Consider the following 21,381-nt stretch of genomic DNA (forward strand, 5'->3'; position numbering starts at 1 on the left):
AGACATGACCCATTAAGGTGTCTTGCAAAAGATGAAAATAAAACCAACGTTTTAAAATCACTTTTATGCTCGTACTAAAAAACATATGTTGTGGTTTTATTACAGCTTTCTGTATTACCTGCAAGAACAAACACCCAGAAGCTACATTATAATTGAAAGGGATATAATGGCACAAAAGTAGCGTAGCACATTTTATGAAGAACTGGCATGAGCCCCATTCTTTTAAAACAGTGAAACTATAACAAAGGTGCTCTCGCAAGTTTGTGCATGCATGCCATCAGCGATGCAAGCAGCATTTTACCATACAATGCTACCACAGTGTTCAATGTGCAAGGTGCCTGCAACATTGGAGCATACGGTAAGTGGTCCACACATAATATATGGCAACCACTCTGGAACAATCCATTATGCTGGAGAACTAGAGGCCAAAAATCCATGCCAGACTTTGAGTGCTAAAATGTATATGGAAATTGTAGCAACAAATTGTATTTAATTAAAGCTGCATGGTGAATACGGAAATAAATAACTAAATAAAGAGACAAATAAATACATCATGGGGTGGATGATTCAAGCAAAAGTGGAACATTTAATTTCTCTCAATGTATTGTTCCACGTTAGGTGTGGTTATATACAGCATAATAGAAGCTATGGGAAACCAAAGTTTCTGCTGAAAGTAATGATTGTGGCCTTTTTCCTACGATCGCAAATGCTCACGAGCTGTTACTCGCAACCATCACCGAATTTAAAATCGCTATTGTTTTTCGGTTCATCATTTCGCATTACACGAACACCCCTTTATTGACGCATCAAAGAAACTGATGCACATTCTCATAACCACTGGTAATACGCATTGTTAAAGCAAATGCTCGGCGGCACAGCAAGCGCGCCCCCACTCTGTTTGTTCTCTAAGGTGATACGGTCAATGCTGAGGACCATAACAGTAACCATATGTGTCAACAGGCAACGTTTCACCCTCCGATTAAGGAATTTCACAGTCCTGTGATCGTAACTTAAATTACCAGAGATTATAATGGGTTAATTTGCCCTCCATAGCTTGAAGGCAAAAGGGAAACGGGATAAAATAGCACGAAGAACAAATTATTTTGTCTCACATCACTTCATAATTTGAAGTTTGCTGAAACAACTTCCCACGCATTACTCCATATCACAAAGCATGATCTGTGTCACGTATTGGCTGGAGTTTAAAAAATAATTCATGAAGCTATACTGTAAACTTTCCCAAAACACTAATCCATTTGGTAATTAAACACTGTACAGAAATGCAATTAAACAATATCAATACAAATCCAATCGATAATGCATGCCATTCGATTAATATTTATACCGTGAATTTGATTATATTGATGATATTTTTTTAGATTGCAGCATACATTGTATTTCTTAATTAAACATTGCTTTCGGTTAATGATGCTCTTTCATATTTTAATTATTTTTTGTTAGTTTTATCTTGGTATTGAATACATGACAATTTCACTTACTTAATATGCCTCGGTTGACATATTTTGCAAAGTTACAGACAAATTAAACAAATTCCACGGTCAAAACTATGCAAAGTTGTTGCCTAACATTTTTTACAAATTGTATGCATCATTAACGAGGAAAAGATTATGTGTGGGGGTGGAGGCTGAAACGGAGAGATTAGCAATTCAGCTGACTGCTGAGCGCACATTACTTGCCCCGAGACTTTCAGCTGGACTTTTGGTCTGACAAGGCCCTCCTGGGGTATGACCAATGGAGGTGCGAGATTAGGAGCCGTGTGATGTTCTGGAGGTATCTCAGCATGCGCGTGTGTGGCAATAAACCTCCTCCAAGCCTTGAAACCCCCTTGTCGTGAGGCAAAACCCCTCTCAAAATCGTTTTCACGCTTTTATCTTGACCCCAGAGGGATACTCCAGTGGTGGGCCTACTGCTCTTGTTTATGTATATTGCGCCCCTGGCAAGTGAGCCGTGGCAATTACGTCATGTTCCAAATGGAGTGAGCCTACCTACGCATGAGCCGTTCGGTGCAAGGCTGTGCAAAACCACACGGTATAGCTGGGCCCCTCCGGCGAGCCCTGTTTATTGTCCTTCCCATTTACAATTTGTCTTTCATCTCGGATTTTATGAGGATTCATTCCATAAACACGAAGTAAATTATGTTAGTCAGAATGTCTCAGGTAACCTCACAGCAAGAGTGCTGATCTTTGCCATGGCCTGTAAACTGAATTGAATTTTGAATTCCATGAACAGCATGGGTTTGTTTTCTGATGTAATTTAGGTTGATAATCGCAGTGTAAGACTATTATATTCTTAGGTTTTTTCGGTAAAGTCACGTAGGTAAAAACATTAAAATTTATAAAAGTATTAATTTTAATGTTTTTACCTACGTGACTTTACCGAAATTTGTTTAATGTTTTTACCTACGTGACTTTACCGAAAAAACCTAAGAATATGAATCCTTGCAGTCACGAAAGCTTCAAATCTAGAAGTAAGACTATTACTTTATATATTTAAAAAAAACAGGATACTTGAAGTAGAATCACAATGAAATGTATAATTTGAATAAAGAAGTCACCATTTGTTTCGAATAATGTTGGCGGTTGGCACACCCTACTTGCAATCCGGAGATCGCTGGTTCGATCCCCCTACGCTGGTGTTGAAACAATGGAAAGCGTATTAACATCCCCGCAGTATAAATGGTCACACCACAGTCGACCAGTAGCTGGCGTGTGGTGGAGTAAAGTATGGGTCCTCTCACCTCTTACGAGACCTCTGGCCAGCGTAGTCTAAAATACCCCCTGACTAGAGTACGCTCTCGAGTTTGCTGTCGTGGAGGCCCTTCAGCCACCAGTGAGTTGCTTATAAGCAAACAGTTTCAGGGCTGCACCTTTGCCTTTTACAAATTGAATAAACCAAACTGTCATTACAAATATAAATTGTTTCTTTTTTAACGGACAAATGTTGAGTAATTATGTTGTTATTCAAGCAACATCAATGTCGTATACCAATAGATTATTAATTTCATGAGAGAATGGTGATATTTCACCGTTGTATCATATACACAACACAGCTTCAACTCACCAAAAGGCTGAACATCCATCTCTAGCATTAAATGTTCTGCTTCCTTACTTGTCTCATTATTAACATTTGCCGAATCTCATCAATCAGCTTCGTTTAGACAATGTTGTCAATACTTCAACCGAATTATTAACAAATATCGGACATGTTTAAAATACCTCTTAAAACATTTTACGCAATACATTTAATGCAGAACCTCTTTTCGTTAACACATATGTAGTGCAAAAGCAAGGCACAGGTATGAAGTGATTTTGACGGCAATTCATCAACTTCACAACATTCCACATCAACTTTGTAATGGGAAATAAGATTATTCGTTGATCCCTAGGAACGTTGTAGAGTGCAGTAAGCACCCAATGTGTCTCAATCATTTGTGGCTTAAGTTAATGTAGTGCGTTCTACAAAAGCAGACGCGGATATTGCTACTTGCTCAGAGGAACATGTACGAACATGAGCACGAACAAATGTGTGAGAAATTAAACGTTGAATTTATGAAATTCGGTTAGTAAAATGGTAAGCCCTGAGGAACAGGTGTCGCATTTAAAATGTGTTGCTCTTGTAGACAGGACGGGCACAGCCACACTCTGTAATAAACACAACTCACGTGTGATTTACATTTCTTTATTTTTAACACCTAACCATAGCCGCCATTTTAAAACGTTCACATATGTGTCATTTGGTATTTGCTATGTATGTTTCAAATCTCACCCTGGACTCCATTTGCGAATGAGATAGTCTATCTCAGGGTAGTGTCCAGGTGAAATAGTTTCATGAACAAATGACTCCCCTTTTAATGGGAAAATAGGTAGTAAGGCTGACGTTTTGGCAATAGGGCTTTTTCAGAGCAGCGAAAGATGTGGCAGAGTGTGACAGGCTCAGAGTTGGAAATCGCACTTTCCGATGTATTTATTTGTACTGCAGTTATTAACACATCATTGCCATTTATTACAACGATTGTAATTGTGTTTTTGACACCTTTGTAGTTTGACACCGCTTATGATTTAAACGTTTTGTGCTGTGTGTAAACACTCGCACGGACGCGCACGGAGTGTACAAGCAATGGCTGGATCGCCAAAGCCAGCAGTGACAGTCCTCTTGAGAACAATTGGTTTGACTGAACTTTCATTAATCAAGCTTTGACATCACTACCATTGCCATATCTGCTGCAAGAATGTTTCTTGGCTCCTCTTGTGTTTTCCAGTGGGTCCACAGGCCCGCGAGTACTAAGTCAAACCAGGAGCATTACATTCGACAACATTAGCGATGGGAGCAGGGAAAACGGCCACTAATGATGATTATGATCCCAGCACCAGAGATCGTTATCCTGCCATTAAGCACAATTACAAATGTAACGTGAAGTATGGTAATGTGAAAATAATAGAATCCTTGCTAATCATGTGCGGCCCATTTTTGCTATGTAACAAAAACTGACCAATTACCTACATAACAAGGAAATTGTAATGTTATTTTATTATACAAATTAATCAGTACAAACAACTCTTTAAAAATGAGCCGACTGTTTTTCCACCAAAGGAGCTCATTTTTACATTTAGAACTTCATATTCTCTGCGGTGCTTCTCTCCCTCCAGCTAAAAGACATCAGGTCAAGTGGATTACAGAAGCCGGGGAAAAATCAGACCATGCTAAACCTCCTCTGTTGGGCTTTTAAGCTATGAAGTTTTACTCCTGAAAATTAGAAACAGGCAGAACCATCATATGTTACCCCCACTGCTGCGGCTCGATATAAATCTAAAGGCAACAGGGGAAATATTTCATTCAAATCCCTTTCTTATATCGTGTTCTGAAGTGTGCAATGGAACGTAATCCTTTTCCATGCATTAGCTCACCCAGCACAAACATGTGAAACAATTGTGGCCACTGTACAATATACTTGATTCAATTTTTACTCGTTTATTCTTTCGTTACAGGGTGCCGTTGCTTGTGAGCCATGACGCCCCACACATGCAGCAACCTTTGCAATAACGAAAACAAAATTTATGACACAGCACCGTTCAACTTTTCTTTCTTTTCTTTGCATGGTAGCATGCTACATTGAGTTGTCATATTTTACCCCCCAAAGCATATGCAATAAAAAACGTTTTCAGAATTAAAATGTACAATGCCGACCATTTGTTTGGAGGCTATAGTTAAGATATCTTTTTTTTGTCATCCCCTAAAGATATTTGTTAAATGATGTACTTCTTGCGTGGCTTGTGTGAAACATTATAAACAAAATAATGGAATAATAAGATTGAGATTGGTAGAGCGCGGTGTATTATGTTGACGAGACAATAGTGCTTTGGTTAGTGCACTGCCCTATGCACTCAGTAACCATAGTTAGATTCCTGGCCATGACTAACATTATTAGTTAATTATATTTGAACTGGGACCTCCCTTACACCAACCGGCACTGGCCAGAATGATGAAATACGGTCAAACAATGCCCCTTCATCCAGCAATGTACTGACATAGAACTGTACGATAAATGTTTTTACTTGGTTTCATTACTTTCATTGGCTTGTCGAATGATTATAACAATTTTACACAAAAGAGTCGTCACATTGTGTTAATCTTCTCCGCATCGCATGAGCTCTTGAGTACACATAGTGTCGGGGGTTTTCTCCTTCGTCGCTTGCCATAACCACACCACACGTTTTCATTTAGCCTTCCCATTTTAAAACTGCCATGTCAGCCTTCACGTGTACGCCAAACCATCGCACCGCAATTCGTATGCCTTAATTGTGAAGTACCGGTGAAGACGCTGGACACCCAGGTTGAGGCACACGTATATTTATTTTCAGCTTATCGGTACAGGACAACACTAGAGGGGGTAGCGGCCCCCTCACCCGGATAACTGGGGATACCCCCTAGCTAATCTCACCTATCCCCAAGTCCTCCTCTAACGAGCTAGGGGAGGCTAACTGGCCCGACACTGGTGAGTCGGGCTACGGTCTCCGGAGTCCCAGGGTCTAACCCTGGTTCACGGAACCACGCCTCTGGCTCGCTCCTCTGCAGCCCTGACAAGGGCGGCGTCGAGGGGAGTCCAGGGCTCTAGCTAGAGGATCTTCACTCTTCCTCCTTCGTTCCCAGACTGAGCCCCGAGCTCTCTTTGTCCTCCCCCTTTATACCCCCCAACAGGATCACAACCCCCCAGGCTGCCTGATGCGGACGTCGCTGCGGGCACCCCCCCCGTGTACTCCCGTAACTCCGCCCACTGTGTTTGTTACCCATTGGATCGTATGCACTTACAGCCCTCCCGTAACAGCCCTACATCACCCCCCCCATTACAGCTCGCAGCCGTCCCGGCTGCAACAATTCCAAATAAAGGAACAATTACCCCTCGACCCCGTGTGTGCCTCATTTTTTTCAACAAAATGCAAATAGAAGAACAACAACAAGAACAACAACCATACCCCCGAAGGGAATGTCCGACGCACCCCCCCCCCGCATAAATACGAAATCCGTAAGCACGTATGTACAACTAGCCAGGAACTCCCCCATCACACACAGCACACCCACGACACACAACGCACCCACAACACACACACCGCGCCCACACAACACAACACACTCAGTGTGCAAGGAGCACACCACCGACGCAGCATACAGTAACCATGACACGTGAAGGAAAATAAATTTTTTTCTTTTTCTTCCTGCTGTATATTATAAGAGTCTGCGCATTTTAGCGCGCGTCCTTGCCGCAGGCCCGTCACACGGGGCAACCCCGGACGGCGGACCATCCGGTGGCGGCTGTCCCATGCGAGGTGAGGTCGCGATTGAAGTCGCGCGACTGTCGGCATCACCTGTGGGGGTTCCAGGGCGTGAGCCCGTCATTCCCGGTGCACCTGTGGGTGGGACAGCCGGCAACACATCAGGCGAGAGCAGCGACGGACCCTCCGAGTCGGTCGACCCCCCACATGCTTGGCCTCGCGTGCGTGGCGTGGGCCCCCGCACCGCAACAAACGGCTTCAGCCTAGAGGGGTGTACAAACCACCGGCGCCTCCCCCATTGGATTCGAACGCACTGAGGCCTCAAAACCTCAATAACCTCGACGGGGCCCCGCCACGGGCGTACGAGTTTAGAGGAGGTCGCGAGTGGTACCTGGGGACAGTGCAGCCATGCCCTGTCCCCCGGCTTCCACTGCAGCACGTGCGCGCGAGCCAGTCTGAGGCGCTCGTTCGCCTTCTGACGCCTGTCAGAATTTAGCCTCGCCGCATCCCGCGCCTCAGTCAGTTTGTCAAGGTTAAATTTAACGTGATCGTCCAATTTAGATTTGCCCAGCGGCACGGGGATCTGCAACTGTGCCCGAACAGGTGGGTCGGGTTCGCGGCCATACATAAGAAAGAAAGGTGAAAACCCCGTCGCAGCATGGGGAGCCAATCTGTATGCCGCTAGAACCCCTTGAATTTGTAAGTCCCAATCAGCCTGTGAGTCCGAAACTTGCTGCGACAACATAGACGTGATGGTGCGATGCAGACGCTCGACCATCCCGTCCGTTTGCGGGTGATAGGGGGAGGTTCGAATTTTTTTCGTTCCCAGGAGATCACAGACTTGTTTTAGGAGTTTCCCCGAAAAATTTCTACCCTGGTCGGTCAACAACCGCTCCGGGGCACCTTTGTCCATGACATAACCTTGGACAAAGGCGTCGACGATGGCTGCTGCCGACTGATTCGCCAGGGGCCAGGCCATAGGCCAGCGCGTAAAATATTCGACCCCAGTAAGCAAATATTTATTTCCCCTGGAGGTGGCGGGGAATGGCCCCAGAATATCCAGTGCGACCAGTTCATTTATTCTGGAGACCTGGATGGATTGTAAGGGCGGGTTCGACTCCCGTGCCGGTGGTTTGCGCTGCGCACACTGAGGGCATGCCGCCAACAGATCAGCGACATCCCTTGTCATACCCGGCCAAAAAAAATTCAGCTGAAGCAAGGCGAGTGTTTTCTGGGTACCTAGGTGGAGGAGGCGCTCATGAGCAGCCCACACCACCTTACCTCGTAGGCCAGAAGGGACCACCAGCCGGTGACGCTGGGATTTCCCGTCCCAATGCATAAGCAAGCCCGCATGGGTTTCCCATGCGTCGGCATGACCCGTCACACGCCCCCTCTCCCCGGCGCGACGACGCAACGCGAGGAGGGAGGCATCCTCCAACTGGAGGCGCCCCCATTCATCAACGGGCAATCCAAGCAGGGAATCTCTCCCCTGTTCGGCGATATCAATGGGGACTACCGTTTCATCGTCGGCGGCCGCCGCCAGGACCGGAACCATCACGTCCCCCACTGGCTTGCAACGCCCCGACCCCAGGAGACATGCGCATTCGGAGGCGGTTGGCATCCGTGACAGAGCGTCAGCGTTGGTGTGGCGAACGCCCTTACGATAAGTGGTTTCAAAACTGAAATCCTGGAGGACCTCCAGCCATCGGGACAATTGTCCCGATGGCTGTTGAACCTTCAGGGCGTACTGCAGTGCCGCATGATCTGTGCGGACGGTGAAATGCCGACCGTACAGATATGGGCGATACTGTTGGATGAAATAGACAATTGCCAACAGTTCCCTACGGGTGACACAATATCTTTGCTCCGTTGGAGACAACACCCGACTGCCGTACGCGACCACCCGTTCCACGCCGTCAACCACCTGGGAAAGCACGCCTCCAATACCCGTGTTGCTCGCGTCGGTGTCGAGCAAAAACGGCCTCGAAAAATCTGGGTAAATCAAGGGAGGAGCCTTCACCAGCGCGTCCCGAAGGGAGCAGAAAGCAGCTTCCTCATCCTGACCCCAGTGGAACCGAACCCCTTTAGAAGTTAACGCGTGTAGGGGTTTGGCAATTGTTGCAAAATTAGCGACGAAGCGTCGGTAATATGATGCGAAGCCAATAAAACTCCTGACCTCTCCCACCGAGGTGGGAGTCGGCCAGGAGCTGACACACTGCGTTTTGGCGGGATCGGTAGCAATACCCGAGCGCCCTACGATGTGCCCTAAATAACGCACCGACTCGCGTAACAAATGGCATTTTTGGGGCTTAAATTTCAAATTAGCAGCCCGCATCTTTAGGAAAACCGCCCGCAACCTCTGGAGATGTTCATCAAAAGTTTTACCAAAGACAATAACGTCATCCAAATAAATCAGGCACGATTCCCATTGCAATCCAGCCAAAACCAATTCCATCAATCGCTGGAAAGTTGCCGGCGCTGAGTGTAAGCCCATCGGCAACCGGTTGAATTGGAACAGGCCGTGCGGTGTACGGAAAGCAGTTTTAGGTTTAGAATCATCGTCCAGAGGAAGCTGCCAGAATCCCGAAAGTAAATCTAGTGTGGAGAAGAATCGCGCTCCCGCCAAAGCGTCCAGCGATTCGTCCATCCGTGGGAGCGGGTATGCGTCGGCAACCGAAATTTTATTAAGGCGCCGAAAATCCACGCAAAACCGCAACGAGCCGTCCTGCTTTTTAACCAGGACGATCGGCGCTCCCCACGGGCTGGTGGAGGGAGAAATGATGTCGGCGGCTAACATGTCATCAACAGCCGATTTGACATGGTCCTTTTCGGCGGGACTTAACCGAAACGGATTTTGGCGAATTGGCGCGCTGTCACCCGTGTCAATATGGTGACGCAGCAGGTGAGTGCAACCCAAATCATATTTATCACGACTGAAAACGTCGGAAAATTCCCTCAGTAGCGTTCTAAGCTGTTGGCGCTCTGAATTTGTCAGGTCCGTCGATCCCGCACAAAGCGCGTCGATCCACCCTTCATCGCTGTCCGAATGTGGGAGCATCCGGGAAGCAGTGCCAACGTGGTTCGCGACAGGTTCCTCGCAGGGCACTGGCGTCGCGTGAGCGAGCACCGTCCCTTGAGGAACCACCACCGTCTGCGATCCCACATTTAGGACCGCGATGAAAGGGTCCCCGTCCCCTCTTACGACGGTCTGGGCCGGAATCAAATGAGGCCCATTAACCCCGGCCCTAGACGGTCCCAGCAAAACACCCTGATCCCCTATGCCCTTAGCGAAGGGCTTACGAAGTTTGAGAGGCACTAGCATTTGAGCTCCCGGCGGCACACGAACAGTTTCAACGACGAACGCCGGTACCGTCGCGAACGCCGACCGAGCCGCCGCAGGGGATGGCAGGAACGCCATGCGCCGCCCCGATGGAAGCTCAATGCATCCTTGGTCGATCAAAATACGAATGGGCATTTTACCTAAGAAATCCGTCCCCAGCAGGCACGGAACCGCCAGCGAGGAGGAAACGAAAATCGGCCCCGACAATTTGATGTCCCCAATAGAAATTTGCGCTCGAATCTGTCCCATGATGCCGAGAGAGCCCCCGTTAGCGGCATAGAATGGGACGTTAACCGGCAGTAAAGGCCGGCTTTGTACGGGCAGAATATTGTAAATTAATTCCGAAATGATTGTCGCCGATGCCCCCGTATCGACCAAGATGCGTACTTCTACCCCGTCAATGTGTCCGACTACGGCCGACGACCCTGACGACGCGGCTACCACGCGATGGGCCAACACGGACCACTGTTTGGGCTCGATTTGAGTCCCCGCAGTGATCCGCGTTGGCCCCACGCAACGCGACATCGGCCCCCCGTTTGTTGTGGTGCGAGAGCGTGCAACGGGTAGGTGCTTTGGCCAAACATGTGTGGTGCCGCGACTCGCCGGGTCATGTTGCTGGAGCTTGGGAGGAGGAGGCCCGGCGTCCCGTCGAGCCGTCGTCCCGCGCTGTCGAGGAGAGCGGCACCCCGAGGCGACGTGGCCCCGGACGCCGCAGTTGAAACACCGCGGGAGCCCCGGTGGAGACGACGGGCGGTTGAAACGGCTTGACCCGTCCCGGGCCGACCGTACTTCTTGCGCCTGTTGCCGTCGATGGTCGACGGCGAAGAGCTCCTCCGTCGGAAGGGTGGCTGCAGCCACCGCACGCCCTGCCGATGCCCTGCTGGCTTTCCGCCGCAGGGACAGAAGGTTGGCGTGAAGGAGGCGCGCCGCCTGAAGAGAGGTCATCTCGGCGTCCTCCTGTGCGACGACAGCGATGTCCAGGTCGTCTGCCAGGAGGAGTATTTTCTCCGTGACCATCGCGTCCACGCCATCGTCGTCCATACGGGGAAAAGCCGTCTTAGCCAGCGCTAGGAGGCTCGTCCTGTATGCCAGGGGCGACTCCTTCTCACCCCGCTTGCGCTCGTAGAACCGCTCTCTGCATTCCGCTGAAGGTCCATAGACCCCGGCCAGCAGCTGTAGTGCTTTCGGCAGAGTAGACCGCTTCTCTTTCGGCGCCGATGTGAGGGCGGCGAGCGCGTCTGCGTCGAGGAGCGCCGGCAGCGCGCAGAGGGCTTCATCGTCGGACCACCTTGCCATTTCTTGGTGGGCGATGAAGCGTCGCTGGAAGCCGCCCCAGTCGCCCTCTGCACCAACAAATTCTTTCAGCGGAGGCAGCCGTTGTTGTAGCGCAGCGTTCGCCTTGGACGTCTGTAGGCTGCTATCCCCGGGACTCGGCTGTGCGTCGGCGCGAATGGCAGATGGAATCGCCTGTCGCGGATGTGATGACGCTCCCTCCGCTGGAGATGACGCAGCTGTCCCAGCGAGAGCGGTGTCGGACCCAAGGTTGAGCCCGGCCACGCCCTCCGCAGCTGCCGTGACGATGGCGGGAAATTCAAAGTTTGAGTTTTCAGAAATGGCGGGAAGGCGCTCAGGTTGACGACTCCCCTCGCCCCGTGGTGGACCACCAGCCCCCAGCCGCGTGATGTTTTCCAGCGTGGCGGCAGCGGCGTACAGTAGCTCCGCCAGTCTCTCGTGAGCCAGCCGTAGCGCGTCTGGCTGCGGCCCCTCTTCATGCCGATGCCCCGGTAGGAAGGCGTCGGCCCCCGGCTGCGCCATGTCTTGGTGAGCCGCCTCGGGCTCAACGACTTCAGCAGTGTCCTCCTCCGGTACTCTGGCTCGAGCTGTCTGACGTGTTTCCATGTCCGTAGTACTTCTGACACCAGATGAAGTACCGGTGAAGACGCTGGACACCCAGGTTGAGGCACACGTATATTTATTTTCAGCTTATCGGTACAGGACAACACTAGAGGGGGTAGCGGCCCCCTCACCCGGATAACTGGGGATACCCCCTAGCTAATCTCACCTATCCCCAAGTCCTCCTCTAACGAGCTAGGGGAGGCTAACTGGCCCGACACTGGTGAGTCGGGCTACGGTCTCCGGAGTCCCAGGGTCTAACCCTGGTTCACGGAACCACGCCTCTGGCTCGCTCCTCTGCAGCCCTGACAAGGGCGGCGTCGAGGGGAGTCCAGGGCTCTAGCTAGAGGATCTTCACTCTTCCTCCTTCGTTCCCAGACTGAGCCCCGAGCTCTCTTTGTCCTCCCCCTTTATACCCCCCAACAGGATCACAACCCCCCAGGCTGCCTGATGCGGACGTCGCTGCGGGCACCCCCCCCGTGTACTCCCGTAACTCCGCCCACTGTGTTTGTTACCCATTGGATCGTATGCACTTACAGCCCTCCCGTAACAGCCCTACAATTGTATGTACCCTGTAACTTGGCAACATTACTCTACTTCTAAGTTTCACCACATCCAGATATGAGCATACGTCCTTGAGAGATGTTTTTTTATTTTACTTCAGCCCTCAAAATCTGCATTAAATTTGTCATGTAACGATATCTCTTCACTTGCATTAAAGTTATAAAAACACTATGCACGATAAATTGTGTTCTGTTTATTTTGTCAGTAGCTCTAATGGCATTCATTGAATGCCCTAAGGCATAGCTAAAATATGTTACATATCAGGTTCAGTATGTTCATTTAACATACCCTTGTCCACATGCCCAACAACAAATCGCGTTCCCAACAAAACTTGTAGGATTGTCAGTATTCATTAACGTAAAGTATCACAACATACTGAGTTTTAATTTACCTGTCCACCACAATGGCCTCAACTCTTTACATAATATTCCTCCCAATCAATGACTTGAAATGTCTTGCTCACGCTACTGCTGGAAATAGGGTCTCCACTAGAGGGAGCTCTAGAGAGCCATTCTGGATTGTATTTGGCCTACTCTTTCCAGACATCTTGGAAGAGGTGGGAGCACGCATACTTTACCCCACCTCATAGACCTGTCATTTAACTATCTGTGGTGCACCCATTTATACAGCTGGGCAGACACGGGCGGGGGTTGGGGTGGATTTAAAAAAAAAAACTTGCCCATTGTTACAACTGCCACGCTGGGTGGTCGAACCAGTGATGTCTGGATAGCAAGTCCAGTGTGCTAACCATCACACCATGGCAGCAGCTACACTTTACCCAGTACAGATTATGCAAGAAAATGCATAATTATTCCAGTCCATTTCTCTCAGTTATTGTACAATGATTGCTTATCGGCCTATACAAATTTGCCTTCTGTTGTGCTACTTCCCGTCTGTGGAAACTTTGCCCGATGTTGGTCGCAATTCAGAGACAATGGCAGTGTTTAATCCCACCTCAAGACGCATTTATTTTCCATTCTGTTTGGTTCTCTCAATTAGCTACGATACTTCTTAGTTTTTCTTCCCCTTGGCCAATTAATAATTAATTAATTCATGTGATGTGCAGTGCTTTTATTACCTTGTAGAAGAGCGTTTTATACATTTTATTTATTATGATTCCCATGACAAAAATATATTGTCATAAATGTTTCCCTACAGTAGTTTGCTCTTCATGGTCACACTGATCGCTTGATTAGCTTACAATGAACTGCGTTTGAGCTCCCATAAGGTGACCCCTTGTATTACCCAACAGAGTTGTACAGACTTTAGCTGTAAGGAGACATCACTTGCACGCTTACCTATGAATGTTGTATTATGCATTTTGTGAGTCTATGCCAGTTACATCGCAAATTGGCGACTATGAAATTATATCCAAGCAATACTTCACCATATGAGTTATTATGAATCATCATAAAATTAACTAAATGTTGACATTAATACAAGGATACAAAAACATTATCCATGAATTGTTAAAATGTAATATTATGCTTTCAGTTTCATGCTACCACTATTTCTTGAGCACTGATGCTATTATAGTTGAATGGTCCAGAAAATTGCGTTTTATTGAAGTTGTCATACATTTAAAATTGTAGTGGCATGGTATTTTTCATTACAAAACGAGGCTATATTTCACCAAACGATGTGTACAAGTGGAGAGGTGTAATACGGTAAAGTGTACACAATCCGACACACTATAATCAGAAATATTTATTGGCCCGACGCGGACTGATTTACGGGGTACAAACGGCAGTGCCTCCAGTATATCTTTCATTACAGGACAGATTTTGCCGTTTGCAACTTACTTGCCGCTTTAGAAGTTTTCACTTTTTAAACTAAACATATTTCTTTACACATGGTGATGACAAAATTATGTTTCCTTTTAAGAGTCGGCAAACAAAGCGTCTGACATCTGTCTGGGAGTAGACATCGTCTTGTCACCACTGCTGGGAAATGAGTCGGACAAGACGTGTTGGTGTTCGTGTTCAACTTAGACTTAATTTAAGAAATACAGAACAAACAATATTTACATTATTGTCACCTCTACTTGTTCAATAGCAATCGCCGTCATTCTGTGAAGTGTTTACATACAATAGATCTAAGCAAGCACCTTTGTGTGTTTAACTGTTTAAACAATGGGACATGATATACAGTACATAAATACCGTACATAATGGGGGAAAGTAGTGGCGCAAGGGTTTAGCGCACCGCACTCTGACCCCGGTAACCTGAGTTCAACTGCAGGCCATGGACAGCATCGTCCCCCAATTCTTGCTGACCAGCATGGTGAAGTATGGTAAGAAAGGATATCTATGCCCGACACAGCACAGGGACGACTGCATCCAGAAGTGTATTAACAAGGGCTGTAAACTATGTGAAAATGTAATTCTTGTAATGAATTATAAGCGCATGTTTTTAGAGTTTTTCTTATTGTTAATAGTGCCTTGATGCATAGTGTTAGGATTGTATAAATATTGGGAAATAGCATGAAAAATAACGTTTAATTTGAAAGTCTTGAGACATCTGTTGATACCCTTCAATGTCTGTAAAAGCTGTAAGTTCAAGTACTGTATATCGCTTTCAAATAGCCTTCATATATAAATTAACGTTTTCAAAAATACATACAAATGTTGATGAAAAATAATTCACTCACATTATAGTTTATTTATAACAACAAAACATTCTGGGCATGTTCTGAAACAAATGGTGTAATTTTACAGTAGATTGTATATAAAATAAAATTAACATTTTACTATGAAACATACTTCTATATATCGTGTTTAACAAATAGTATTATGAAACACAGGTACTCCCTCACGGTCATTCTTTTTGAAAGAAAAACGTATATAAATTAGAAAATAATAATCACAACTTGTATGTAACAACAGTCCTTTCATTGTCAAAAGATTGCAATGCAAGGCCTGCTATAGTTTCAAACAGTCAGCAGCGTTTCTTTTCAGTTAAAATCATATACAAGCTGCCTGTCGTTAACAAACACCTATAATTATTTTCTGCCTTTCAAAATCCATAATTTTTCACATTACACAAAAGGGCCTTTTTCTTGAAAAGTCTTGTATTGTGGCTCGGGCAATAAAAGAAAAAAAATTGGCACAAAGGAGAAGGAGAAAATTGCAGTACATTTTTTAAAATGAAAATGCAGCTCATAATGCTACCTTTTGCCTTTTCATTAGGAGAGACAAAAAATGTTATATAAATAAAAATCCGAAATGGAAAAAAAATCACGTATTATAATAAAAGAGAGGCTTTTGAACCCGTAGAGGATACTGGGGATGACTGTCCAATGACCGATGAGGCATGTTGTTCCAGGCTTTTCATAAAATATGAGCAAGAAAGGCAAGGTCCTGTGAAAGGAGATAGAAATGTTTTCTTAAAAAATAAAAACTGTGGATGGATTGTCAAGGACCCTGTTACAGTAAATTATCTCAGAGGTCACAATATCCAGCAGCATCAAAGGGTAATAGAGACATTCGACACTTTCTCAAATGAGGCACCACGTGGCTGACGGCCATTTCATTATCACAGGGGCAAAGAAAACCTAACAAGCAGCACCTTACACCAGATGGTCAAATCCAGTCGCGCCCAGCTTCGCATAACCTGATGATGTTTTTCAGGCGAAGTTTTAATTTACTCTGAAACAAAAAAGAAAGAAATGAAAGTTAGTGTAAGTTTTCTCTTGTAGACATCTGGAGGGATCTCGTGTTACTTTCCAATTCTTTGCCTTCAACATCTCATCTACTTCTCATTAATCTTTTATTCATCAAAATAAAGTGACCATTCGTGAAGCGATTGTGTATTTTGACGACTCAAAATAAACGTTGTTTTCGAGGAAAATCCTTCCTCTGCCCCATCTATTGGTTCCCAGATTGGTAAACAATAATACGTCTTAAAGAGTGGTCCACGTTAAGAGGAACTAAACATTTTACACAATTCATCTACAAAGACTGCAATTAGTAACTAATCACTTATGGTGATAGAAAATGAAACCCATACAAGATATGCATACATGTAGTTTTTAACTGAAGTAAAATGTGTTGAGTAAAAAAAAAATAGTCAAACAACTTTAGGGAGTGTGTAAACGAAATTTAAACCTCGATTTAAAGCTTTCGTGACTGCAGGGATTCATCTTCTTGGTTCTTTCGGTGAAGTCACGTAGAAGGGAAATAATAAAATAATAAAAATAAAACATAATAAAATACAGCTGTCTTTCCGACAGACCTGTTTTTCACCTTAGGACGGCTGCTTGCGTTGTGGCCGAAACGTCGTGAAAATTGTATTTTATTATGTTTTATTATTATTATTTTATTATTTCCCTTCTACGTGACTTTACCGAAAGAACCAAGAAGAGAAATTTAAACCGCTCGTAGTTTCGCCAAATAGGTTCTTCACAGCTGTGATGGAGCGAGATGGATTCATGCATCGCGAGACCATGAGGAACGGCAGATGCTTCCGGAGACCTTCATCTAGCAGTGGATAGATCATTGCTGATGCTTATCATGGTGACAAGGATAATACCATTAACACTACGCATAGGGTGGCTTTATGCATGGTGCAATGCATTTGACAGATTATTTGTACACTCCAATAGAATGTATGTATGCATGCTTTTTTACTCTTAGGTTTTTCGGTAAAGTCACGTAGGTAAAAAATAAAATTAATAGAAACAAAATAAAATAATGAATCACGACGTTTCGGAGGCAACACGAAAGCTTCAAATCTAGAATGCATGCTTTTATTAAAAAGTAAATTACAAGTGACCGGTTAAATGAATAAAAAAACATCCAAGTTATTCCGCGATTATAATGTCAAAGTTTCAAATCTAATAACCCTAGAGTTATGAGTACCTCTGTCCATATCGTGTCTTAAAATGGTAAGCATTTGCTAGCTAAGTGCAAAGACTCTTAATATTTGTGTTTTTCAGGGTGATGATGTGCCGGCCTATACAGTAGTAACTGTACTTTGGATGTCATCAATCGATCCCAACATCTGTCATGTTATTACTGTTAATTACCTACGTTTGAAGTATTCTGGTAATTACTTGAGAGAATTTTAATGGGTCACAGATTTTACTTTTACATTACATACTTATTACCATTACCTTACATTTGTTATTATCTATATGATGTATGAGCTAGTTTTTTTTTCCTTCGTGAAATGTCAGTGTGCTGACTTAATTACGTGCAAAGCAATGGTAACGCATATATTGTGTGATGATAGCAATAAATTAGTTCCAAGTAAACATTGTAAGATTGGGGGCACGTGTCTGTGTGTGTGATTTACGGGCAATTGCATACACTGGTGTGAATAAGTATCCACATCAGCTTAAATTGCAAAAATAATTTGACACCAATCACCTGAAGTTCATTCCCCATGTGTTGTTAAAAAAATCCACGTTAAACATAGCTTGATTTAGTGGATACATCTTATTGAGTTTAATTGTAACAGTCATTGTATCACGGTACAATGTTAATTTACTTTAAAATGTAAGTGATTTGATGTTATAGAGGGCTGTTTATAGCAGGTAAATGTTTGTAAGAAGTACTGTGTTTTTATTGCAAATAATTTTCCCAAATTATTTTTCTAAGCATTATGATGTATTTTGTTTTGGTTTTCATCAAATATCTCAGAAAGTAGGAATTTTGCAGTTGGTGTAGTTAAAACAATCACCAACATTTAAACACAATCCAGAAATAACAAAGGAGAATATACCAATTGAGCACTGAACAAACACCGCAGTGAAATTCCTGCACAGAGAGCACCAGCGTCTTGCGAGGATGCAAGATGCCTTTCTGAGAACGGTCCATTTAAAATGTAGAATCCCATAGATTAATAAAGCCAGGCCCACAAATCGTGGTCATACTCGAAATATTGTCTTTTAGTTGCAGCACCAATGCCAGGCATCTAACAAATGAAGCTCGTTTAAAACAAACTGAAATCTAAGTATATAAGGCTACGTAAGTAAAACAATAGACATGAATTCGTCATAACGCAAAAGCAATATAAATAAATGAAAATAAGATGTTAGGAAGGATTTTTGGTTCGTGTAAAGCACTTTTAACTCAGATACCTGACTTGGACTCCTGTCCATGGCTCCCCTCTTCTTGAGTGCCCATCCAGAGGGTATTTTTGGCCTACTTTTTCACACTCTTGGAAGAGGTGGAAGTACCCACAATTTACATGCGACCTGCCGATCAATAACTCTGGTGTATCCATTTATGCTACTGGGTGGGGATTTATGAAAACGGTAATTTTTTTCAATATCCACACCACAAGGTCGAACTGGTGATCACTGGATCGCAAGTGTTGTGTGCTTACCATTACATCATGGCAGCATCCCAACGTTGGAGTATTTAAATTAAAAACGTGGCTTAATTCCCTTTCTCACGTTGTTTAAGTCTAAATGATTTCGTAATACAATACTACTTAATAATGTAAACACTTTCCCAACCAATACAGGAATGTTGAAATTGTGTGTTAGATATGATCATTTCGGAATCGGGTTATGACCCAATCTAAACAACATCATCCCATCCAGCGCCGATTGTCCTCGTAGCAAAAGTAGCATATGCTATGGGCCCCGCACTTTCAAGGGCCCCACGCAAAATGCGTTCAAGCTAGCAATTCCGGTTCAGTGATTCTGCACTTGCTCTATTACTATAGTACTATACTGCCTTCAACTTTTATGAACGACTGGGTGTTTAAGGTTAGCGATTTGTCGTATTATCTGGTTGTATAGAAAATGAAAAAATACAATTACTTTAATATCCAAGTAAAACATTTGTGTTTTAATATTTACGTTTTTTATATTTAGGCCCCGTTTAAAACATATGCTACAGGCCCCACACTAGCTTAATCCGGCACTGATCCCATCCAGTTTTATTTAAACCTTGCACCCGTTGTGCATATTATTGTGGAATCATTAATATTTTTTTCAATTGCCTAAAGAGAGGATGACACATAAATGAATGTTCCACCAAGAAATACTTCATAAATGATTCAATCCAAAATCTGGACGAAAAAAAAACTTACATCACCTGAAATTCAGCCATACAACGAATGGAAAGAAAAATAATGTTCCATTCAAGGAAAATCTTTAATATTTCACACTTATTCAACCCAAGAAGTGTTCTATCCAGCATTATCAAATTATTATGAAATATCCATGTCTGTTATGATGACAACCACACTCACTGAAAGCAGATTATGTAGTTGAGTGAGTGGCTTTGGAATGTCAAGGGCACCCAAAAAAATCTAGACCTGTTCAGCATCAGGACATTACACAAAGGAATTTGGGCCCTCTACACTTCAAGTTCCTGCAAACAAGCTCTCGTGGCTCTCCCAAACAGCGTCAACCTTCATCGTTGGAAGCAGGAGAGCGAACGCTGTCTGTCAAGGATTCTTTGGGCCCCTGGGACACTCTCTGAGACAATCCAGAAGCTCAAGGTCAATGGCCAGAAGTCTGCAATCACGAGGAGTTTAATGCCACTTGGCAGGCGCAAAATTCCAGTGGCAAATGATTCCACTAATGTCATACACTACCTATGCGGGGTGTTCCTCTTATTTACAACACAAATCAAACAATAAGGTAATTTTTCTGGCTTCACTGAATATTATTTGTAATCTGATTAGCTGTAGTTAATTATGTTTAATTTTTGAATTGTTTTTCTCCGTGAACAAAATATACTCCAGGCTTTGAAAATTCATGAAGTATAACAATAAAACATTTTCACAGTGGCTATAATTAAGATGTTATTTTCAGTCCTCACAGTCTAACATGAAAATGCTTCACATCACAATTAATTGAAATAACACGGTCCGATATGATCGATTTCCCAACTTACACAATGCCACGTGTATTTCTGGTCACAAATGCCATATGCTCTATATAAGCTGACACCCGACCACACATAATTAGACCCCGATTACACAGCTCTGCTTCAGTTAGATCTATGTCACTGGAAAACAAGTGGACACACTTTGCTTCTAGCCTGACAAGTGTGTTGTGAGTTTTTGGTGCATACTTAGGTAAACAAGTGCAAGGCTTTGCCATGTGCTTATTTTATCTGCAAAAAGAAACAGTTCTCATTAATAACCTTTTGTAATGTCAGATTGTGGAAGGTGTACACCATGATGTAGTCGGTTAGTCGATTGAGCAGGCATGTGTACGTAAGAGAGTGAGGGATAAAGTGAAAGAATGAGACAGACAGCAGTCTTTTATACGATATTTTTCTCAGTTGATGACAAACCTGGTCAACACCTACAAAGGCTGCCTTCAACTTCAGAGCTTAAATTTGCCTCGTACAACTTGTTACGGTAAATCCCAGTTAATAACAAGACATTGCATAACATGGAGTGTAAAGCTTACCGTCATATTTCTATATGTAAGTTTCACATTATGGTTTCTCTAGAGTAGCTGTCAAGTTGTACGTTTTGTATGCATGTGACTGCCAAACATTTGCCTTGAAGGATCACAGAGTTAGCATACCGCCGTTGTGGTGTGGAACAGAGGTTGGAGGGGCTTCTCTTCAAATATTTGACTGGAAAATTCAGGGCCTTCATAGCATGGCAGCTATTTTTGACACGGTACGTAAAGATTGCTGGTACTAACGATCAGCTGAACAATTTAGTGTGAACGGATAGAAGAGAATGTGCGAAAGCAGATATTTATTATGGCCATTTGACGACCAGAAGCAATGCAAAGTAATATCAGGATAAAATGCAAATGAGATTATACAAAAAATACCTGAACATTGAGAAAATATAGACATGAGAGATGCAGTTT

Source organism: Lampetra planeri, chromosome 5, assembly GCF_965212315.1.
Source record: "Lampetra planeri chromosome 5, kcLamPlan1.2.h2, whole genome shotgun sequence".
Lineage (NCBI taxonomy): Eukaryota > Metazoa > Chordata > Hyperoartia > Petromyzontiformes > Petromyzontidae > Lampetra > Lampetra planeri.